Here is a 23,157-nt window from a genome sequence, read left to right on the forward strand (position 1 = left end):
TGAGATATTACAGAAATAAACATATATCACAATGACCAAATTTCAGAGGAAATTAAATTTCACTGATTTTATGAAATCTAAAGGCTATGTTGTTGGCATCCGTCAGTCAGTGATGACTATGGGGTTGCGCTTTAGGAGGTACAACCTCTACTGTGGCTGTAGAGGCTGATCCTTGATCGGCACTGTCGATTGCAGCGAGGACACATGAATGTTGCATTGTTGATGGGCTGCTGTTGGAATTGCCTGTCCTTTCTTCTTTGGTGTTGTTCCGCTGCCTTGGCTCTCACGTTCCCCTCACTTTCAGTCAATCCGTGGCACACCAGGGACCTCCAGACTGACCTGTCTGTCGCACGGGTCTCCCAGTTGTTGGTGTCGATGCCACACGCCTTCATGTCGCGTTTGCAGACGTCTGAGAAATGAAGGAAGGGCCGGCCTGCCTTGCGCTTACCACTTGACAATTCCCCGTATAACAGGTCTTTGGGGATTCGCCCGTCGTCCATCCTGTGAACGTGGCCCAACCAGTGAAGACGTCGCTTTCGAAGCAAGGTGTACATGCTCGGTATGTCTGCTTTAGCTAGCACTTTGTTGTTGGTTACTTTATCTTTCCAAGTGATGCCGAGAAGCCTACGCAGACATCTCATGTGAAAAACATGAAGTTTCTTTTCGTGCCGTGCATAAGTGGTCCAGGACTTGCTGCCGTAGAGCAGAGTGCTTATGACGCAAGCTTGATAGACTTTGCTTTTGGTGGAGACAGTGAGGTGTTTGTTTTCCCAGACACAGCTTGATAATTTAGCCATCATTGTTGAAGCTTTTCCGATACGTTTGTTGATTTCAACGTCCAATGAGAGTGTGTCGGTTGTAGTAGACCCAAGATATTGGAATTGGTGGACGACTTCTAAGTTTTCCCCATGAACTGTGATATTTGGTGGCGCTGGTGTTGCTTGGCCCATGATCTGCGTTTTCTTCTGGCTGATTCGTAGACTGAACAGGTCACATGCACTAGAGAAATCATCCATTAGCCTCTGAAGACCTTCTTGAGAATGAGAGACGATGGCAGCATCATCGGCAAACATGTCTCTGATAGTGACTTTTCGCACCTTTGACTTGGCGCGCAAACGAGCAATGTTGTAGAGTTGGCCGTCTGATCTTGTATGGAGAAAAATGCCGTCGTTTGATGTACCGAAAGCATGTTTCAACAGAAGAGCAAAGAAAATGCCAAAGAGGGTTGGTGCTAGTACGCATCCTTGTTTCACGGCATGGTACGTCGAACGGCATGGTACTCATCATGCCATCATGGAAGGATCAAATAAGACTGAGAAGTCTAGGCAGACATCCAATAAGAGGCAGCATCTTGAACAGGCCGTCTCTACTCACTAGGTCAAAGGCCTTGGTCAGATCAATGAAGGCCAGATAGAGGGGTTGATTCTGCTCTCTACATTTTTCTTGGAGTTGACGTAGGGAAAAGATCATATCAACAGTAGATCTATTTGAGCGAAAACCACACTGTGACTCGGGATATATTCTCTCCACTAAGACTTGAAGTCTCACCAGAATGACGCGTGCGAACAATTTACCAACAATACTCAGAAGTGAGATGCCTCTATAGTTGTTGCAGTCACTGCAGTCACCTTTGTTTTTGTAGAGTGTGATGATGGCATCCCTCATATCTTGGGGAACAGCACCTTCCTCCCAGCATTTAAGTAGTAGTTTGTGTAGCAGTTCTAGGAGGCAAGCTTTGCCGCTTTTGATGACTTCTCCAGGTATGCAGTCTTTGCCAGGAGCCTTGCCCGATGGGAGTTTATCTATTGCTTTGGAGACATCTTCTAACGATGGAGGTTCGTCTAGTTCGGTCAATGTAGGTAAGCGTTCTATGGCGTCAAGGGCAGTTTGACTAACTGTGTTTTCTGCCGAATAAAGTTCTGAGTAGTGTTCGACCCATCTTTCGAGTTGCTTTGTTTTGTCGGAAATCGCTTCACCCGATTTAGTTTTAAGGAGAGCTGTTTTGGCTATGGTGGGACCGATTGCTTTTTTAATTCCATCATACATCGTTTTTATATTTCCTGTGTCTGACGCTTGTTGAACTGTGCTACTAAGGTTGATCCAGAACTCGTTCGCACATTTTCTCACTGTGTTTTAATGGTGTTCCTAGCTGATCTTAAAGATGCTAGTGTTGCTTGACTTGGATGATCTTTATAAGATTTCAGGGCATTACGTTTTGCTACAATGAAGGGTTCGAGTTTTCCTGAATTTACCTCATACCAGTCGTTTGTTTGCCTACTTTTTTTCTTTCCAAAAGCTGTGATAGCTGCGGAGTATGTAGCTGTCTTAAGATTGTTCCACAATGGATCTGAGGTCTGGTTGTCTGTGTTCTTGAATAGAGAGGTAAAGGTGGAAGTGAATTCTGCGACTTTGTCTGGATTTCCAGTTTTACTGACATCGACTTTTGATTTCCCTGGTTGCTTGGTATGATAAAATTTCTTCGGTCGAAGTTTGACTTTGCAGCACACTAGTGAATGATCTGTGTCGCAGTCGACGCTATGGAACGTTCTGGTGATGGTGAAGCTGGGGAGGAAGTTTCTCCTAGTGAGGATAAGTTCTAGCTGGTGCCAGTGTTTCGATCTTGGGTGTCTCCACGACACACGATGGTGATATTTTGTACACAAGAAGGTGTTTGTTATGCATAGATCGTGGAAGGCGCACAGTTCTAATAGCCATTGTCCGTTGTCATTACATTTACCTATTCCAAATTGACCAAGGCAGTTTGGCCAAGCTTTGTTGTCATTGCCTACCCGAGCATTAAAATTGCCTAAAATGATGAGATTTTCTTGTCTTCTGATGCCTTGGATGAATGATTCTAAGTCGCTATAGAATGTGTCTTTCATTTCGTCGGATGCTGTAAGTGTCGGTGCATATACGCATAGGAGATTGATTGGGCCATCGGTAATGTTTAAGATTATAGACTTGAGGCGGTCTGTCGCTGAATGACCCAGCTGTACTTTGTCGAGTAGAGTGTTGCGCACGGCAAAACCTACACCATGCTGTCTTGGTTCGTCTTGTTTTTTTACCCTGCCAGAAGAATGTGTAGTCGGACTCTTTAAGGCTACCTGAGTCTGCTAAACGGGTCTCTTGTAGTGCTGCTATATCTATTCCTAGACGTGAGAGCTCGCTGTTGATAACGGCAGTTTTTCGTAAGTCCGATACAGCTTGAACGTTGTCTGAAAGGCCTGTCAGCATTGTCCTGACATTCCAACACCCTAGCTTGAGTGTTGGTTTCTTTGAGTTGATAGTTCTGTTGCTTGGTGCAAACGTTACTGACCACTTTTTGGGGGAAACCTAAGTCCTATGCACCCAATAAGACAAGTGAGCAGTGGTGGGACAACACCCTATTGGCTGAGGGCTGCTCAGCTTAAGGCGGGCGGTAGCTGTCCAATGAAGTTGAATAACCTCTCCCACCGTCGGGATCGACCCCTGGCGCCTAGCTCTATGCCAATTGAGCTGTGACTTAAAACTGGTAACTGCCGTTCCCTGCTTTGATTCTACAGTGTAGTTGTAGCTGAAGTTGGCCTCTCCAGGGCGCAAGCCTGGGCAAAATTGTGGAGAAACTGAGTTGCCCAAGCAACAGAATCCCCCTCTCGGTCTCGCTGGTAGGAACCAGAGGAATGGACAGGCCAATATGTCTGGGACCAGGTTGACTGCAGCAGATGCCAGAACAAGACTGAGTTCAGCTCTTGACTGCCTGTAGGACTGCACTCCAGATTTTCTTACGGGGTTGACTCCCTTAGGTCAGTTTCCTTTGCTGGGATGAAGAGCCTGGCCTGCCCTTATGTTTTCTGTCAGGGTTGTCTCCCTTTGCCTTTGGCTCAAAAGCGTACCCGCAAGGCAGTGGACCTGGGGTTGGTGAGTAGCAGGGCGTGTCACTATGCCGATGGGCCTTACATACTGCACCTCTGGGGTCCCCGAGTACACCGAAATCCCTCACTAACTAGCCTGGGGCCGCAGGGTACCCAGTTACCGTGTGTCACCACGAGGAGGTCCAGTGAGAGTCTTGATGTTGGAGAGGCTATGTACTGGCAGGGAAGACTTACGCACTTGGCTTCCTTTTCGGCTTGGGACCAAACCTAGCCAGCGGCGAGGACAGGTATGGACAGTACAAGACATACACATACGCTCAGCACACTCGCACTTGCGCATCACAACACCCTGTGGCATAAGCCACACAACACACAAAGGCTATATAGCTTTAATAACTCAAGAGCACAATTTAGCTATTTTCAGTGTAAAATCTTGTAAAAGTGAGACTGTTGCCTCAGAATGGTTAATAAATTTTTAATGCTTATATTAAAAATAATTTAAACTGCAGTCCATTTAAGGGCTAAACAGCATCCAAATCATGGAATTGTTTGTATGTTCTCCCTGTGTCTGCGTGGGTTTCCTCTGGGTGCTCTGGTTTCCCCCACAATTCAAAAAACATGCAGTTAGAGGTTACAACGGTAGAGGGAAAAGAGAAGGACCAAAAACACATCAAGGAAGCACTTCAGAAGTGTGGGTATCTCAACTGGGCTTTTGTCAAGACCAGGCAATGAAACATAACAGACAGGGAAGAAAACAGCAACAAATGCAGGAACATTTCATTCCCTACATTTCTGGACTATCTGAGAAATTCAGGAGGATCTTCTACAAACACAAAATCCCTGTACACTTCAGACCCAGTAACACTCTGAGGCAGAAATTGGTCCACCCTAAGGACAGAATACCCAGACACAAACAGGACAGCATTGTGTATGCAATTCAATGCAGCGAGGAATGTACAGACCTATACATTGGGGAAATGAAACAACCACTTCACAAGCATATGTTTCAACACAGTAGAGCCAGTTCTTCAGGCCAGGACTCTGCAGTCTATCTTCATCTCAATAACAAAGGACACTCATTTCAGGACTGCAATGTACGCATTTTAGCCAGAGAAGACCGGTAGTTTGAAAGAGGAGTAAAAGAAGCCATCTTCATCAAACAATTTTATGCACATTATTTACCCGGGAATCCCCTCAAATTAAATAACTTCCCAGCCACAGAATGGCCTGATATTTTGTGAGATATTACAGAAATAAACATGTATCACAATGACCAAATTTCAGAGGGAATTAAATTTCACTGATTTTATGAAATCGAAAGGCTATATGGACCCTTTTCATGTGACGTCACGACAAACACGGCCGCCATTTTGGACATGTACTACCAGTAGTTTACCACAGCCAACATTGAGGAACGGCAGCAAAGAAAGTTTTTACTTTCAGCAAGACTTCCATCATGCCACTATATTGTTGTGCACCTGGATGTAGTAACCATCAACAAACAAGGCAAGGTTTATCATTTTATCGGATCCCGACGGAGAAGATGGATAGCGGCCATTAACAGATTGGCAGCCCTCGGCATACCAACGCTTGTGTAGTGACCACTTTGTTGGAGGTAAGACGAATAAAATTAGCCAGAAAAGGCATTACATTGCTGTTAACATTCTGTGGCGGCGAGTGTGTAACCAAATAGGCTAAAATAACCCATTGTAACCTCTTTGTTCTTCTGTAGTAGCTATTGCTGACTAGCTAATATCAACAAGTAGCTGGTATGTTACTGTAGCAATGTTTACGTTCAGTCATTTGGATGACTGTTAAAACCTTTCAGTCTCAAGTTTTTCCTTTACTGTATTTACTAGTTTACTGTAATTATGATCTGGCAGCTATTTACACCGGATCCAGTGTAAATAGCTGCCGGAGCCGACGTCCGAGGTTCCGGAGCGCGCTCCGGCTTGCTCTCCCTCAAATTAAGCAGCGCATGCCGGCCTGCTCCCGGAGTGCTCCGGCTTGCTCTCCCTCAAATTAAGCAGCGCGCGCCGGCTTGCTCCCGGAGTGCTCCGGCTGAGGTTCCGGAGCGCATTCCGGCCGAGGTTGCCCTCAAATTAAGCAGCGCGCTCCGGCTTGCTCCGGAGCAAGCCGGAGCGCGCTCCGTAACCTCGGCCGGAGCACTCCTGGAGCAAGCCGAAGCGCGCTCTGGAACCTCGGCCGGAGCACTCCTGGAGCAAGCTGGAGCGCGCTCCGGAACCTCGGACGTTGGCGTGTATGTGTATGGCGATGGGTTTTTAACGACATAGGTATACAGATCATGTGGGCCGAAGTCAGGTAAAGACGAGGGCTTCGTGTACTTCCGTACGTCAGTGAACAATCCTGGTGGAAGCAGGTAAACGTCGTTCTCTAAGCCTGCTAACCTCAATTTTTGCAAATACCTCTCCCTCTGCTCGCCCTGTAAATGCCCTATGTCGCTGGATAGTGAAGGTGTTTTCTGCATCTCGCCCCTTTTTCTTTTATGTTTTTCGTTTGTTGCCTTCCTCGCATTCAAACTGATTCAAGCCGAAGTCCACTACATGTCCAAAATGGCGGTCGCGTTTACGAAGGTCACGTGACTGAAAAGGGTCTATAGCTTTAATAACTCAAGAGCACAATTTAGCTATTTTCAGTGTAAAACCTTGTAAAAGTGAGACTGTTGCCTCAGAATGGTTAATAAATTTTTAATGCTTATATTAAAAATAATTTAAACTGTAGTCCATTTAAGGGCTAAACAGCATCCGACCATCACTGAACAGAGGAAGTGGTATGAGACACCACTTATCAGCCACTTACAATGCAGTCCTTGATACACTTCCCAGAAAACTGAATACACATCCACACCAAGACTCAGCTGGTTTCAATGACTCACATGATGGCAGAGTCAATGACCCACAGATCACCTTAACGACCCTCTAGGCTGCTAACACCATTCACACCTGGCCTACAGGAAGACTGAGAATGTCAATGACCCATGCGACCTCAATGACTCTCCTTAGGCCAAGTTTACATTAGACCGTATCTGTCTCGTTTTCTTCGCGGATGCACTGTCTGTTTACATTAAAATGCCTGGAAACCCCGGGAAACGGGAATCCGCCACGGTCCATGTATTCAATCCAAATCGTGTCTGGTCCGGTGCTGTGTAAACATTGAGAATACGCGGATACGCTGTGCTGAGCTCTAGCTGGCGTCGTCATTGGACAACGTCACTGTGACATCCACCTTCCTGATTCGCTGGCGTTGGTCATGTGACGCGACTGCTGAAAAACGGCGCAGACTTCCGCCTTGTATCACCTTTCATTAAAGAGTATAAAAGTATGAAAATACTGCAAATACTGATGCAAATACTGCCCATTGTGTAGTTATGATTGTCTTTAGGCTTGCCATCCTTCCTCTTGCAAGTGGTAAGTGACGCGCATGCCCGACATGCACTGAGATCACACACACAGCGGCTCAGTCCCAAATCACTGCTCGTGCGCTATACTCGCGCGCTCTGTGAGCTGCGCAGGGCCGGAGTGCGCACCCTCCAGAGGGCACTCGCTGTTCAGGGCGGAGTGATTTGGAGCGCAGGATGCCTGCGGAGCCGAGCGTATCCATGTATTGGCGTTGCTATGTGCACGCGAATCATGTATTGGCGTTGCTGTGTGCACACTAATCGTTTTAAAAACGTTAATCTGATGATCCGCTGATACGGTCTAATGTAAACCCCACCTTAGGGTTGCTTTTGGTCCACTAGAGGATACGGTAAATGCCTGAAACTCCCCACTAGTCAGACAGAACTGAAGAAGGCTTTTAAATGAGAACTGAACTGTTTTCCCCACAGTTCAAAGGATTTCAAGCAAGTCCATAGTCAAGCAAATCCATAGTCTTCAAGGATTTCAAGCAAGTCCAGTTGCCTTCTTTAGCAATTATGGTTGACATGCGGTTTGGTTAACATGGGGTGGCCTTGGGCTGAAGTGCCCTTGAGCAAGGCATGTAACCCCCAACTGCTCCCCGGATGCTGTAGCATAGCTGCCCACTGCTCTGGGGATATGTGTGTGCTCATTGCTCATGTGTATGTGTGCATGTGTGTACTCACTGCTTCAGATGGGTTAAATGCAGAGAGGAATTTCACTGTGCTTAAGTATACATGTGATAAATATTCATCCATTCATCCATTATCTGTAGCTGCTTATCCTGTTCTACAGGGTCGCAGGCAAGGTGGAGCCTATCCCAGCTGACTATGGCCAAGTTTACATTAGACCGTATCTGTCTCATTTTCTTCGTGGATGCACTGTCCGTTTACATTAAAACGCCTGGAAACGCCGGGAAACGGGAATCCGCCAGGGTCCACGTATTCAATCCAGATCGTGTCTGATCCGGTGCTGTGTAAACATTGAGAATACGCGGATACGCTGTGCTGAGCTCTAGCTGGCATCGTCATTGGACAACGTCACTGTGACATCCACCTTCCTGATTCGCTGGCGTTGGTCATGTGACGCGACTGCTGAAAAACGGCGCGGACTTCCGCCTTGTATCACCTTTCATTAAAGAGTATAAAAGTATGAAAATACTGCAAATACTGCCCATTGTGTAGTTATGATGGTCTTTAGGCTTGCCATCCTTCCACTTGCAAGTGGTAAGTGACTTGCGCACAGCGGCTCAGTCCCGAATCACTGCTCGTGCACTACACTCGCGCGCTCTGTGAGCTGCGCAGGGCCGGAGTGCGCACCCTCCAGAGGGCACTTGCTGTTCAGGGCGGAGTGATTTGGAGCGCAGCTGCTGAGGAGGAAGCGATGAGCCGCACTGACACATTTCAACTTACGTGCTGAATTAGTCATGTGATTAGCGTATCCGTGTATTGGCGTTGCTGTGTGCACACGAATCGTGTATTGGCGTTGCTGTGTGCACGCTAATCGTTTTTAAAAACGTTAATCTGATGATCCGCTGATACGGTCTAATGTAAACCCCACCTATGGGCGAGAGGCGGGGTACACCCTGGACAAGTCGCCAGGTTATCGCAGGGCTGACACATAGAGACTATTCACACCTATGGTCAATTTAGAGCCATCAATTAACCTAACGTGCATGTCTTTGGACTGTGGGGGAAACCAGAGCACCCGGAGGAAACCCACGCAGACACGGGGAGAACATGCAAACTCCACACAGAAAGGCCCTCGCTGGCCGCTGGGCTCGAACCCAGGACCTTCTTGCTGTGAGGCAACAGTGCTAACCACTACACCATGCCGCCCGTGTGATAAATAAAGTTGTTAAAAATAATCAACCAGACAATATCAGGTTTGGCCAAACATGCAAAATTGACTGGAAAGGAACAAGATAGATGGACAAGGAAAGAAGTATTTGTTGCATTAAGGAAACATATTAATCTCAAAAGAAGAGGCTCTTTTTCACTGGCGTGATTCCCATGGACAGAAGAGAGAAAGAGAGAGAGAGAGAGAGAGAGAGAGAGAGAGAGAGAGAGAGAGAGTGTAAAGCAGTGGGCTGTTCAGACAAGCATGATTGAAGATGCAATACTTTGAGATGGCACTCGTTCAAAGTCAAAGCATAACACCAACAAACCAAACCAGACAGTATTCACTATGTGTCAGCAGTCAGAGAGATGTTGAGCCATGCACGGAGCTTCTCCAGAGCATTATTTCTCCTGAGAATCACTAGAGGACACCTATTAACTTATCAGCTTGCACATTTTTTGCACATTCAACACTTTAGGGTGCTATTGTGTTATAATCTCTCAAAAAAAGTCCAATATGTATACCCTAGCAACAGAGGTCATACTAGACCTGGGCTGCAGAAAAAAATAGCTCTTTTGGTGGAAGTGCTGAGTCCTGGCATAACTGAAGAGCTCTCATGTGCGACAGTTGCTCCACATACTCGCTTCTCTGCTCTGCACTCACAAATATATTTGTGTGTGCAATTCACAGCACCTTGCGATCATTTTTAATGATTGTGCTTGCTGATAATACTCTCTGTGCTCAGAGCAATTGCCTCACACTTGTTTAAATACCATAACTAGAGCTTTGAGAATTGACAAATATATGCACAATTTTTTGCATTATTAGATGAAAAAAATGATGTTGATATAACCTAGGATATTTAAGAGCATGCTTTTTTGTACAGGCTAGATATGATATCTGCAGTTGCACACAGTGCCCAGACACACACACTACCACCACCAATCCCTCCTCAAAGCTGAGGTAAGGATTAGTATTATAATTTTGGGTGTATCAATTATTGATTATCATAATTCTGACTCGTTTCGCCATTTTGAATGTTTTCATCTCGGACTCTGGAAGCATTGTATCTCAATCAATCTCGAAAAATATCAGCAAAAAAAAAAACTAGCTTGCAATGGACTTTAGCTAGATCTATGATGAACTTTCAATGTATGATACAAAAATAATACTTCTTTCAACAGATCATTAGCCTTTGAGCAGAATTGTTTTTAACTTACCAGGAAGTTTTATCGAGCCGACCACTTTCAGTTTCATGAGGGCTGAATGAACTCTCACTCTCAGAATCATCTGACCCGTCAGAGTAAAGACAAGATCCATGTTCATGTGAATTTCCAGCTATCGGTTCGAATTGATAGGGTCTAACTTCACATCTCTGTGAAACATCGGGAATGTCACTGTCGATGGTGTCCATTTCGGTAACCTGTTTACATTAGATTCCCAAGCACTGGCTCCTTGGAAAGTTTTTGTGACGTCACGGGTCACGTGACCACCTAGCTCATTAACGAATCCTTGTTTTATGCTGATGTATAGAAAAACTTGAATAATGTGATGATTTTCACATTTTTGACGCCCTGCAGTGATTTAGATGGCATTTCTTATGTCCTTTATACATAATTATGCCCAGGTAAAAATCCATGTCCCATATCCTTTAAAAGTTTGGTTATGTGTTGGAATGTGGGAATGTGTCTCATAAAATAAATGGTAACACTTTACAATATGCTTCCTTAATTAATTAAAACTTAAATGCTTACCAAGTTAGCAGTAATGATTTAAGTGCATATATATATATATATATATATATATATATATATATATATATATATATATATATATATATATAAAAACACTAGTTACTGATAATAATAGTTATTATTATACATACAGGACACTTTTTCGATGGAATAAAATTATGTATTCTATTCCCTTCTAGTGGGTTTCATTCATTTGGTTTGATAGCATGCAATATTGTTAGCATATCGCTTATCCAACGTGTATTACGTCACTCTGCCCAATGAAGAATGAGCATTGAAATATGGTTTCCAATACTGCATGGTTGTCAAGAAAACATGACATCACATGTCAGAAATGTAAAACTTCTGTGCTAGTGAGTGACTGTGACAATTTGTAAACAAACATGGCTGCCAGGTTTGCTTTGTTAAATACGGAAGATTTTGAGAGAATTTTGAAAGACAAAGACGCGTTGAACACCTGAAAGGAATGTGTATGCATAATAATAATAATAATAAAAATATCCATCCATCCATCCATCCATTACCTGTAGCTGCTTATCCTGTCCTACAGGGTCGTGGGCAAGCTGGAGCCTATCCCAGCTGACTATGGGCGAGAGGCGGGGTACACCCTGGACAAGTCGCCAGGTCATCACAGGGCTGATAATAATAATAATAATAATAATAATAATAATAATAATATTATTATTATTGGCTGCCTTTTTATGCCTCTGCCACCGTAAGGTCCAGGAGGCATTATGCTTTTGGGTTGTCCATCTGTCCGTGCATGCGTCCATGCGTGCATCTGTGCGTGTGTGCGTCCTTCCCGAAATCTTGTGAACGCGATATCTCAAAGGCTAATGAAAGGAATTTCACCAAAATTTCACCATTTGTGTGCTTTGGGACAAACATGAACTGATTAGATTTTGAGATCAAAAGGTCTAAGGTCAAGGTCACTGTGAGGTCAAATGTCTGTCTGCAAACCTTGTGAACACAATATCTCCAAGGCAGATGAAAGGAATTTCACCAAACTTTCACCATTTGTGCATTTGGGGACAAAGATAAACTGATTACATTTTGAGATCAAAAGTTCTAAGGTCAAGGTCACTGTGAGGTCAAATGTCTGTCCGCGTGCGTCCGTCCCAAAACCTTGTGAACGCGATATCTCAAAGGCTAATGAAAGGAATTTCACCAAACTTTCACCATTCATGCGCTTTGGGATAAACATGAACTGATTAGATTTTGAGATCAAAAGGTCTAAGGTCAAGGTCACTGTGAGGTCAAATGTCTGTCCGAAAACCTTGTGAACACAATATCTCCAAGGCAAATGAAAGGAATTTCACCAAACTTTCACCATTTGTGCATTTGGGGACAAAGATAAACTGATTACATTTTGAGATCAAAAGGTCTAAGGTCAAGGTCATTGTGAGGTCAAATGTCTGTCTGAAAACCTCGTGATCACAATGCCCCCAAGGCTGATACAAGTAATTTCACCAGGTCAAGATTACTGTGAGGTCAAATGTCCATCCCCAAATCACAACTTAATAAGGTATGTAGTCTACCGGGTGGAGGCATCCCCATCGACGCCATTGGCGTCGAGTTCTATCTAGTTTCATAGTATATCAGATATATTCCATTCACTCATCTTCAACTTGTTCAATATCATGCTAGGTGAATGGAATATATCCGATATACCACTCAAAACCAGCCAATATTATTTAAATAGTTAACAGTAAGGGTAAGGACATTGACAGGAATTGCTTTGATAATGACAAAGTGAGGACAGTGTATGATACTAATACATGTAAATAATGTTGTAGTTCAAAATTGGATAACATCATCACAGGAAGTTTTATCAGCACAGGAAGTTAATATTAGTTACTAGTCATTACACTTTAGTCAACACGGTGATTAGTAATTATTGACGAATACTTTGACAACACTTGCTACTAATTACTTTTTGCTAAGTTAATAAGTACTGAAGCATTAATTAAGGAATAGTCCTGGAAAATGATACGAAATAAATCAATAAGTGAGCAACATTTTGTTTTTTTTTTCTTACCATATCCAGGGCCTGTTACTACAGTATCTCAGCTAACTCTCACCAGGCATAGTTTTAGATCATATATAAAATGAGTTTAGCTATATAGTTGACAGGATGTAGACATATATAAACACAGTATGTCCAAGTTTGTGTTTGCGGGTGTGTGTTTTTCTGTGGATGTGGCCACTTGCCCCATTCCCGGAGGTTTGGGGGCAGGAATGCAGACAAGTGGGTGTATGTGGTCAGCATGGAAAATTGTGGCTTTCCCCTATTTTAGTTAATCATTTTGTAGACTCGCTACAACCTCACTTTAACTTTCCATTGGCTGTAGTCTAAAAGCTGCTTTATGAAAGATATTTCAGAAAATGTGAAGTAAGAATTTACAAAAAGGGCAGGGGCCTGCCACTGAGTTATAACTGGATTTTTGCTTTTTGCCTGGCAGCAGGCTGGGAGTGCGCTCATATTGCTACATGTGGTGGGAGGCCGGAAGGGGGCAAGGTAATTCAAGGCTTAGTAATTCAGAGCTGGTGTGTAGGCAGTCATTTTTTCCCCTTAATTACACAGGGGAGTGCCGATTGACATGCATCACCTCTTCATGCTGCTGTTTCTGACATACACTTGGTGTGGCCTCATAGCTTTTTGGGGTCAGCTTTGTAGAGCCCAGTTGGTGAGTGCACAGTTTCACTCCTTCCAAATGTCACAGCAGCAAGAGGCAAGGCAGCAGGGAACTACTAAATGCTTAAGACTAAGAGCAGTCATGGCTAACCTAAGACGACATAAGAAAGAGAGACTATTCTTTAAAAGGTTTTTGCTGCAGAAACAGAAAATGTCGAAGCAACTGACGATTCATGTAGAGTTCTGGCATGGTATAGCAGAAATACAGGAGAGTTCATTACTTGTTGTGGCTTGGGAAATAATGCTAATGCAATATAGTAATTGTGACTAATTTAGCAAAATGATAGGATGCTGAAGATACAGTCTCAGACAACTGATTTCTTTTCTGAGACACTGTCACTTATTCAGGCACTGTGAAGCAGAACTGATTAAGTTTAATTCAGTGTGGCAGAGCATGCTGATAAAGCAGCTTGGACTAGTCTCGAGCTTTTCCTCTTACCTGCAACAGCCAACTTTAAATTGGCCAAATAAAGTTTAAATGAAGTACTTGCAGATACAGCTCAGGACAACAGAGGGCAGAAGGCAGTTGTGAGGGGTACTGGCTCTGATAATTGGCAAGGATTTTTCTAGGGTTACATTGAGCTCATCGTCTGAAGCTGGCTGTCGTTGCACACTGAACCATGGGTGATGAAGGGCTTAATGGGTCTATAACTCATTTAGCCAGCCTAGCAAAGCACAGCAGAGATAGATCCAGTTTCCTCTTTGATGAATGGGTAAATTTCTGTTTTTATGGGAATGGGAGGGGAAAGGAGGGTTTCAGTCAAAACCACTGGACATTCATTTCATGCTGGAGCTAGTAGCATCATTAGACAGAGTCCCCCCTGACATTGACATCCCATTGGCTTGTATTACAGGAGAAGAATGAGTCTCATAAGCTGAGGTGATGGCAATAATGGTGATATTTGATAGAGTAATATTGTGGTCTCTTCAAAACATTTATGGCTCATATTTGAGGCATCCTGGAGATAAAATTGCTTGGAGAAAAAAAAAAAAACTTTTAGTGAGTTTACTTTATGTCTCAAAAAGGGCTGGGTTGTACCAGTTTTTTAGGGGTTGGGTTCAGCACTGGGTTAATTGTAATACGTGGTATTCTTGGGTTTCACGTGACATCACATCTGCCCCATGAGTTATTCAAAACTTTAGCTGGTGGTCTACCAAAGCTCAGCTGACAGTGTTTGTATGGAGAGGGTGCATTGCTCGCATGAAAAATGCCTTACGCTTGCGTTGTTTTAAGTTGTTTGAATCGATCAAACCGTAAAACTGATAAAAGTTTCTTCAGGGTTCCCCATAAACTAATAAAAAAGGATGAACAAACACAGGATTTCACAAAAAGACGTCGAGAAAGGTGGCTTTTGAACCTCAAACTGAAATCAAAGGGAACCGAGTCGAAGCATGCTTGAGTTTGCAGTGATCACTTGGTGAAAGGTTTGTTTCTCCCTCTCAGCTATGTCCTTAGTGTTTTCCAAGTACTTTTATTGCTATGTGTTGTTATTTTATGGTACATTTTAAGTCACAAAGCGCTAAAAGTCCCCAGCTGTTTCATTGTTTACTCCTCATTCCTCACAAAGTCCATATGCATGAAGGTCGCGACAAAATTCTTCCCCAGCCATACAGTTACAATGTGCTGTGATCACTTCTCCGTCTTGTTTAACTAAGATCCAGGTCTTTAAAGGGGTTTCTGATGATCTTTGTGAATGATTTACCTGAGATTAGAACGAACACAAGTGAGAAACAAGCGAACTGTTGTTTGTTTACACTTCAACTTGCACCACTTTGTTGTAAAGATGCGAACAAAAAGCTTAAAAAAAAAAAAACATACTTACACTGGCAAAAACAATATAGGATTCATTCGGCAGCGACTTGATACCGTACCCAGCCACATACAAAAATTTGTAAGCCTCCATACTCTTCCATGCTTTCATCTGTTTTGCAGTGTAGAAGGATGTCTGCAACACCAGATAGTTCAAGATGTCAGGGAACTCGACTGAAGAGTAGTTTTCAAGATCGTACAACCCTGATTCCAAAAAAGTTGGGACAAAGTACAAATTGTAAATAAAAATGGAATGCAATGATGTGGACGTTTCAAAATTCCATATTTTATTCAGAATAGAACATAGATGACATATCAAATGTTTAAACTGAGAAAGTGTATCATTTAAGGAGAAAAATTAGGTGATTTTAAATTTCATGACAACACCACATCTCAAAAAAGTTGGGACAAGGCCATGTTTACCACTGTGAGACATTCCCTTTTCTCTTGACAACAGTCTGTAAACGTCTGGGGACTGAGGAGACAAGTTGCTCAAGTTTAGGGAAAGGAATGTTAACCCATTCTTGTCTAATGTAGGATTCTAGTTGCTCAACTGTCTTAGGTCTTTTTTGTTGTATCTTCCATTTTATGATGCGCCAAATGTTTTCTATGGGTGAAAGATCTGGACTGCAGGCTGGCCAGTTCAGTACCCGGACCCTTCTTCTACACAGCCATGATGCTGTAATTGATGCAGTATGTGGTTTGGCATTGTCATGTTGGAAAATGCAAGGTCTTCCCTGAAAGAGACGTCATCTGGATAGGAGCATATGTTGCTCTAGAACCTGGATATACCTTTCAGCATTGATGGTGTCTTTCCAGATGTGTAAGCTGCCCTTGCCACACGCACTAATGCAACCCCATACCATCAGAGATGCAGGCTTCTGAACTGAGCGCTGATAACAACTTGGGTCGTCCTTCTCCTCTTTAGTCCGAATGACATGGCGTCCCTGATTTCCATAAAGAACTTCAAATTTTGATTCGTCTGACCACAGAACAGTTTTCCACTTTGCCACAGTCCATTTTAAATGAGCCTTGGCCCAGAGAAGATGTCTGCGCTTCTGGATCATGTTTAGATACGGCTTCTTCTTTGAACTATAGAGTTTTAGTTGGCAACGACGGACAGCACGGTGAATTGTGTTCACAGATAATGTTCTCTGGAAATATTTCTGAGCCCATTTTGTGATTTCCAATACAGAAGCATGACTGTATGTGATGCAGTGCCGTCTAAGGGCCCGAAGATCACGGGCACCCAGTATGGTTTTCCGGCCTTGACCCTTACGCACAGAGATTCTTCCAGATTCTCTGAATCTTTTGATGATATTATGCACTGTAGATGATGATATGTTCAAACTCTTTGCAATTTTACACTGTCGAACTCCTTTCTGATATTGCTCCACTATTTGTCGGCGCAGAATTAGGGGGATTGGTGATCCTCTTCCCATCTTTACTTCTGAGAGCCACTGCCACTCCAAGATGCTCTTTTTATACCCAGTCATGTTAAAGACCTTTTGCCAATTGACCTAATGAGTTGCAATTTGGTCCTCCAGCTGTTCCTTTTTTGTACCTTTAACTTTTCCAGCCTCTTATTGCCCCTGTCCCAACTTTTTTGAGATGTGTTGCTGTCATGAAATTTCAAATGAGCCAATATTTGGCATGAAATTTCAAAATGTCTCACACTTTCGACATTTGATATGTTGTCTATGTTCTATTGTGAATACAATCAGGGCCGCTGACAGCTTTGGCTGGGCCCGGGACAAAATGCTCTGAATGGGCCCCCCCCCCGGGACAAAATGCTCTGAATGGGCCCCCCCCCCCCCCCCCCCGGGCCAACCCACACACACAGACACCTCTCTTATCCCAGTCTCTACTCACTCTAACCCTTAAATGACAGGTATTCAAAAAGGTATTCCTAAAGTCGTGGATAGTCTACTATAATCACGCGATTGGGGTGCTCTTGAAGGAGCAGCGATGGACGGGGGATTTCGGGCAGGGCTGGGGGTGAACATAGTATACTGTGCGTGCGTACTGTCCAGTGTGAAAAGCAGAGAACACCACACCGCTCGAGAAACGGCGGGATATGATTGCGGGCTAATGTGAATATTCTTAGCTTCAATCAGATATATGAAACACAATGTTATTAAGCCGTTGTGGTTATGAAATGATTCAATGCCCTGTGCGTTTGATATGGTGTTCAGTGTGACTTGCTCTCTCCTCGTTTGTAACATGAATTGCGTGCCGCCCGTGCCTTGGTTGGGGTTACTTTATGGGGCTGGAAAAAGTTGGCTGTGTCTTACCTGGCTCAGCTGCCCCACTGCCTTTGCTAGTACCTGCTGCATCATCCGAATCTTTTTAAAAATATTTATGCAGTGAGCCCCTGAGTCTCTTGGTTTCTTCCTCTCTTTTCTTTTCTGTGCTCCTGACTTGTGCATGTTGGCAAATGGCACGCACGCTGATTGTCGAAGCGCTATGATCGAATGATGTCGTTTTTTTCCCCTTAATCAAAGAGTCAGACCAAACCATTTTTGCATTGGGGTGGTAGGGGGTTCTTGACGCCTTTTTCAAAGACAATAAAGGCAAAAGATCTAGAAATCATTTATTGAATGCAAATATAGCACATTTCTCCCCCAAATCAACACATTTTGAAATGAAATAAAATAATTTAATCGCAACTTCATGAGAGCCCAGTTCTGGGGCCCTCCCCATTCCTGGGCCCGGGACAACATACCCGTTTGTCCCCCCCTGTCGGCGGGCCTGAATACAATATCAGTTTTTGAGATTTGTAAATTATTGCATTCCGTTTTTATTTACAATTTGTACTTTGTCCCAACTTTTTTGGAATCAGGGTTGTATTTTACATGTAATTCTATGGGGCACGAGCATAAAAACTTTGCCATTGGTAGATTTTTTTTGGCCACTTTAAAAAAAAAAAAAAAAAAAATATATATATATATATATATATATATATATATATATATATATATATATATATATATAAAATTTATTTATTTAAACTTTTAAATAACTTTGCTGTGGCCAAAAAAAATATCTAGCAATGGCAAAGCTTTTTATGTTCGTGCCCCATAGAATTACATGTAAAATACATGTAATTCTATGGGGCTTTATATATATATATATATATATATATATATATATATATATATATATATATATATATATATATATATATATATATATATATTTAGCACTGTCGCCTCACAGCAAGAAGGTTCTAGGTTTGAGCCCACGAGGGCCTTTCTGTGTGGAGTTTGCATGTTCTCCCCATGTCTGTATGGGTTTCCTCCGGGTGCTCCGTTTTCCCCCCACAGTCCAAAGACATGCAGGTTAGGCTAATTGGTGGCTCTAAATTGACCGTAGGTGTGAATGTGAGTGTGAATGGCTGTTTTTCTCGATGTGTCCTGCGATGATCTGCCCTGCAATGATCTGGCGACTTGTCCAGGGTGTACCCCACCTCTCACCCAAAGTCAGCTGGGATAGGGTCCAGCTTGCCCGCGACCCTGCACAGGATAAGTAGTTACGATAATGAATGGATGGATAGATGGATTTTTTTCCCCAGCCTTTCAGAAAAGTGCAGAGTGACATGAGGTCAGAGAAAAACAAACATGGATGACAAAGTTCCTGTGAAAAATGAATTTTGTTTGTAACTGTATATAAGGAGATTTTACATGTTGAATTGAAAATGTTTTATTGCTACTATTCCAGTGCTAGAATAGTAGCAATAAAACATAAATTATCATAAAAAGCAGCTAGAGATAATGAGATGAGATTCCAGTGCTAGAATATAACTAAAAGTACCAACTTGCCTTGTTGTAGGATAGTCACCTGTGTGTGATATGACTTCCCACTTTAAATATAGTTGCATATAGTCAAGTTGCTCAAGCAACTTTTCTTCCCTTAATTTCTTTCCTCCAAAGCTACAGAGGAAGCAAACCACATCTTTATCCGAAGAATATAACCAATTATTCTATCCACATTCACTGGATAGCAATCACGCACTCTGATTGGCTACTCTGCTACTAGGATATCAGCTCATATACTGTGAGTAGAGAAAAGCAAAATGGTGGAGCATGTTGCTGAACCAACCGAGGATGAAATAAAAACTCTACTCAAAAACAAAACCCCCCAAAATACAAAAAAGCAACAAAATATGGAATAAAAGTATATGGTAAGAAAAAATTTTCCCCAATAATAATAATAATAATAATAATAATAAAAGCATTTTTCACAAAGTGCTACTGTAATTTCACCGGTTTATTTACATACTATGGGGAAATTATTTTGTCGGACGTTTTGTATAAACTTTTTAATTATTGAATTTGCAAAAAATAAAAATGCTCTGTTTCTCAAAATCCAGTGAATGTGGATAGAATAAAATAGTTAGTCGACTCAATCTCGTCGTACATGGCTTATAGCTATCAGCTCACGTATGACTCAATTTCGTGGAATAACTGTAAAATGTACTTTATTCTTTATAACTGATAAAAAATATAATCTAGATAACTAGCTAAGATAATAAGTAACTGATCTTAGCTAGAGCTGGTAAGAACATTGCTATTGCTACTTTCTTTTTCATATAAAAACAAAAGGGGCTCAGTGTGTGAAAGCTGTACTTACTACTACTTCACACTTACTTACAATTACTTACTAGATTACAGAGTGAATGTCAAACAATCTACAGTGTCTTGCAAAAGTATTCATCCCCCTTGGTGTTTGTCCTGTTTTGTTGCATTACAAGCTGGAATTAAAATGGATTTTTGGGGGGTTAGCGCCATTTGATTTGCACAAGATGCCTACCACTTTAAAGGTGAAAATTGTTTCATTGTGACACAAACAATAATTAAGATGAAAAAGCAGAAATCTGGAGTGTGCGTAGGTATTCATCCCCTTTCATATGAAACCCCTAAATAAGAGCTGGTCCAACCAATTCACTTCATAAGTCACATAATTAGTTGATTAAGATCCACCTGTGTGCAATCAAAGTGTCACATGATCTGTCACATGATGTCTGTATAAATCAACCTGTTCTGGAAGGACCCTGACTCTGCAACACTATTAAGGCCAAGTTTACATTAGACCGTATCTGTCTCGTTTTCTTCGTGGATGCACTGTCCGTTTACATTAAAACACCTGGAAACGCCGGGAAATGGGAATCCGCCAGGGTCCACGTATTCAATCCAGATTGTGTCTGGTCCGGTGCTGTGTAAACATTGAGAATACGCGGATACGCTGTGCTGAGCTCTAGCTGGCGTCGTCATTGGACAACGTCACTGTGACATCCACCTTCCTGATTCGCTGGCATTGGTCATGTGACGCGACTGCTGAAAAATGGCGCGGACTTCCGCCTTGTATCACCTTTCATTAAAGATTATAAAAAGTATGAAAATACTGCAAATACTGATGCAAATACTGCCCATTGTGTAGTTATGATTGTCTTTAGGCTTGCCATCCTTCCACTTGCAAGTGGTAAGTGATATGCGCTGGGATCACACACACAGCGGCTCAGTCCCGAATCACTGCTTGTGCACTTCACTCGCGCGCTCTGTGAGCTGCGCAGGGCTGGAGTGCGCACCCTCCAGAGGGCACTCGCTGTTCAGGGCGGAGTGATTTGGAGCACAGGATGCCTGCGGAGCCGAGCGTATCCGTGTATTGGTGTTGCTGTGTGCACGCGAATCGTGTATTGGTGTTGCTGTGTGCACACTAATCGTTTTAAAAACGTTAATCTGATGATCCGCTGATACGGTCTAATGTAAACCCCACCTAAGCAACAACATGAAAACCAAGGAGCCTCCAAACAGGTAAGAGACAAAGTTGTGGAGAAGTATAGATCAGGGTTGGGTTATGAGAAAAAAAAAAAAACAACATCCCAAACTTTGAATATCCCATGGAGCACCATTAAATCCATTATAGCAAAATGGAAAGAATATGGCACCACTACAAACCTGACAAGAGAAGGCCTTCCACCAAAACTCACAGACCAGGCAAGGAGGGCATTAATCAGAGATGCAACAAAGACACCAAAGATAACACTGAAGGAGCTGCAAAGATCCACAGTGGAGATGGGAGTATCTGTCCATAAGACCACTTTAAGGCATACACTCCACAGAGCAGGGCTTTATGGAAGAGTGGCCAGAAAAAAGCCATTGCTTAGGAAAACACATTTGGAGTTTGCCCAACAGCATGTGGCAGACTCCCCAAACACATGTAAGAAGATTCTCTGGTCAAATGAGACTAAAATTGATCTTTTTGGCCATCATGGGGAAATGCCATGTGTGGCGCAAACCTAGCCTGGCTAACGCGACTTCAAAGCTCTCCGAGCATTTGGTCTGGCCAAGCTATTAAGCTAAACCGTTTCCCAGAGCCCGTGGTTGACCCGCCTCCCTGAAATGCCTCAGTTTGCTACTGGTCGAAGCCAAAAGGCTGTGACGAAGCTTAAACCAATCACATCACTCTTTCCTCTGACGTATGCGACGCGACGGGGCTAACTGGTAGATTAAACTCTTACCGAAGCCGGTCGGGAGCAAGGCGAAAACGTCCTTCCTTTCAATAAATACCTCCAGGGCTGCTCTTTGCTCCGTTTTCAATGAGAACTTCCCGTTGAATGCTTTCAATACAGCATCTACCGCTGTGTTAAAGGCTTGCCGCTGCTCCATGTTCGTGATGTGAATGAAGCGCTTCCGGCATAGATCCTGTAAACAATCTATGGCTTCCGGTCGCAGTTCTACTACGTTACTGCCTTGAACACGCCTCTACCCAGGACCGCTGGAGATGCTCAAAGTTGATTGGTTCCCGATTTTTCGGGAGCTTGGAAATGCTGTATATAGCCTGCCTGGCCAGACTAAGCTCAGAACAGGCCCTCGTGTTGCGTCACGCTTAGGATGGGCGGGCCCAGGCTAGCGCAAACCCAACACCCTGAGAACACCATTCCTACAGTGAAGCATGGTGGTGGAAGCATCATGCTGTGGGGATATTTTTCATCTGCAGGGACAGGAAAGCTGATCAGGACTGAAGGAAAAATGGATGGCACTAAATACAGGGCAATTCTGGAGGAAAACCTGTTTGAGTCAGCCAGAGGTTTGAGACTGGGACGAAGGTTCACATTCCAGCAGGACAGTGACCCTAAACATACTGCTAAGGCTACACTGGAGTGGTTTAAAGGGAAATATTTAAATGTTTTGGAATGGCCTAATCAAAGCCGAGACCACAATCCAATTGAGAATCTGTGGCATAACTTGAAGGAGTTGGAGCAGTTTTGCCTTGAGGAATGGGCAAAAATCCCAGTGGCTAGATGTGCTAAGCTAATAGAGACATACCCCAAGAGACTTGCAGCTGTAATTACAACAAAAGGTGGCTTTACAAAGTATTGACGTGTGTGTGTGTGTGTGTGAATACCTATGCACACTCCAGATGTCTGTTTTTTTTTCCATCTTAATTATTGTTTGTGTCACAATAAAACAACAATTTTCACCTTTAAAGTGGTAGGCATGTTGTGTAAATCAAATGGTACTAACTCTCCAAAATTCCATTTTAATTCCAGCTTGTAATGCAACAAAACAGGACAAACACCAAGGGGGATGAATACTTTTGCAAGACACTGTACTTGGTCCAACATTGAAAACGTATTTAAAAAGATACTCCTTTTTGGCAGAGATCATTTATTGATAATATAAAAGCGTATCATGGATTTCATCTGTCGCTAAGCATGAATAAGTATATTTCTTTTCTAATTGATCAGATTTAAATATAAAGTCTGCAAAGTGGCCAAATATGTGTGTGA

The sequence above is a fragment of the Neoarius graeffei genome, chromosome 20, assembly GCF_027579695.1.
Source record: "Neoarius graeffei isolate fNeoGra1 chromosome 20, fNeoGra1.pri, whole genome shotgun sequence".
In the NCBI taxonomy this organism is placed as follows: Eukaryota; Metazoa; Chordata; class Actinopteri; order Siluriformes; family Ariidae; genus Neoarius; species Neoarius graeffei.